Source organism: Trachypithecus francoisi, unplaced genomic scaffold, assembly GCF_009764315.1.
Source record: "Trachypithecus francoisi isolate TF-2019V2 unplaced genomic scaffold, Tfra_2.0 Lachesis_group0, whole genome shotgun sequence".
Taxonomy (NCBI): domain Eukaryota; kingdom Metazoa; phylum Chordata; class Mammalia; order Primates; family Cercopithecidae; genus Trachypithecus; species Trachypithecus francoisi.
In genome coordinates, this window is record NW_022681453.1 from 185452408 (window position 1) to 185454826 (window position 2419).

General features: G+C 46.5%; 1 pseudogene; it reads left to right on the top strand.

Annotated features, from left to right (window-relative positions):
• Positions 1-1248: 1248 nt before the first annotated feature.
• LOC117084349 lies at positions 1249-1921 on the top strand (annotated as a pseudogene).
• The last annotated feature ends 498 nt before the right edge of the window (positions 1922-2419 follow it).

Here is a 2419-nt window from a genome sequence, read left to right on the forward strand (position 1 = left end):
GTGTCTTCCAGTTTAATTCAATTCTGACGTTATCTTCCTGGATAGCCTCAGAAACCACAGGTTAAGGGCTCAGTCCCGCGAGTCTGCCCTGCCCCTTCTCACCATTCACAAGTCCATGCCTCAGGAACTTCTGACCTACAGGCTTCAGGTTGGGGTTCCCACAAACTCCTCTTTGGGTTTGATTAATTTGCTAAAGTGGCTCACACAACTCAAGGAAACATTTAAGTTTACTGGTTTATTATAAGGATTTTTTAAAAATATGAATAAACAGATGAAGAGATATTGATACCTACCTACATACTGAGAGGTCTGGAAGGGTCCTGAGCACAGGAACTTCTGTGCCCGAAGAGTTGGTTGAAATAGTTCTTTTTATTTTTTTTTGAGATGGAGTTTCGCTCTTGTTGCCCAGACTGGAGTGCAATGGCATGATTTCAGCTCACTGCAACCTCTGCCTCCCAGGTTCAGGCGATTCTCCTGCCTCAGCCTCCTGAGTAGATGGGATTACAGGTACCCGCCACCACGCCTAGCTAATTTTGTATTTTTAGTAGAGATGGGGTTTCTCCATGCTGGTCTCGAACCCCCACCTCAGGTGATACACCGGCCTCGGCCTCGAAAAGTGTTGGGATTAAGGGCACGAGCCACCGCACCTGGCTGTTCAACGAGTTCTTATTCACCTTCCTGTCAGTCTCCATGTGTTCAGGTCTCCAGAACTCCCTAAACCGTGTCCTCTTGGGCCTTTCATGGAGACTTCTTGGATAGGCATGACTGAAGCATGGACAGCCATGTTGAAATGTGATTGGACAAAAAGGGAATGATCTAAACCCAGCAAGGCCTGTCTGTTCAGATTCTTCTTGGCTCTTCAGTGCGGCGTTCTTACCTCCAGGTTATGAGGCAGAACTTCCTCTGGAATAGAGACTTTTATGACTCACATTTAGAGTCCTGCATCTGGCAAGTGAAAGAAGGGCGAGAGAAGGTCAAAGAGAGAGAGTCTGTTTACTGTGACATGGGCTATGGGAGTTATAAGTCACAAACCATGGATGAAAACGCATATATTGGCCAGGTGCTGTGGCTCACGACTGTAATCCTATAGCACTTTGGGAGGCTGAGGTGGGAGGATCACTCGAGCTCAGGAGTTCTAGAACAGCCTGGGTAACATAGTGAGACCTCATCTCTAAAATTAAATAAATAAGTAAATAAAACACACACACACACACACACACTAGTATCACAAGTTCCTGGGAAAGCAAAATGGATGGGTGTGTGTCTAACCTTATGGTCTGCAACCTGGCCTGCAGAGGCAGCTGGAAGAGTTGAAGGAGAGTATTCTGGTCTATTAATTTCTGGCTAGTAGAACTGATCAGAACAGCAGAACCGCATTGCACAGGGCATGCTCAGCCAGACAGGCAGAAATTGTTGAATTTTTGTTGCAACTTGGAGTGCCAGTGAATGATAAAGGCGATGCAGGTTGGTCTCCTCTTCATACTGTGGCTTCCGCTGGGCAGGATGAGATTGTAAAAGCCCTTCTGGGAAAATGTGCTCAAGTAAATGCTGTCAGTCAAAATGGCTGTACTCCCCTACATTATACAGCTTCGAAAAACAGGCATGAGATTGCTGCCATGTTACTAGAGGGCGGGGCTGATTCAGCTGCTGAGGACCATTGTGAGGCTACAGCAATGGACCGTGCAGCAGCCAAGGGTAACTTGAAGATGATTCCTATTCTTCTGTACTACAGAACATCCACGAACATCCAGACACTGAGGGTAACACTCCTCTACACTTAGTCTGTGATGAGGAGAGAGTGGAAGAAGCAAAACTGCTGGTGTCCCAAGGAGCGAGTATTTACATTGAGAAAGAAAAGGCACCCCTGCAAGCAGCCAAAGGTGGCCTGGGTTTAATACTCAAGAGAATGGTGGAAGGTTAAACAGCTTGGATTTATTCTTACCTTTTTTTTTTTTTTTTTTTTTTTGAGACACTGTCTTGCTCTGTCACCCAGGCTAGAGTGCAGTGGCACAATCTCGGCTCACTGCAACCTCCAGCTCCTGGGTGGGTTCAAGCAATTCTCCTGCCTCAGCCTCCTGAGTAGCTGGGATTACAGGCATGTGCTACCATGCCCGGCTAATTTTTTGTATTTTTAGTAGAGACAGGGTTTCACCGTGTTAGTTAGGATGGTCTTGATCTCCTGACCTTGTGATCCGCCCGCCTCGGCCTCCCAAAGTGCTGGGATTACAGTCATGAGCCACCGGGCCTGGCCCTATTCTTACTTTGTATGTTGTGGTGTTGTTCCCAGTGTCCTGGAAACTAATGTACTTGTGCACAAGACATCATCTATGAACGATAAAGTTTTCTCACCTTCAAAGTCGTATAAACATGTTGACCGTTGTTCCTGCTGAGTTACTTGTTCTAAGCTTACAGCTTGCTT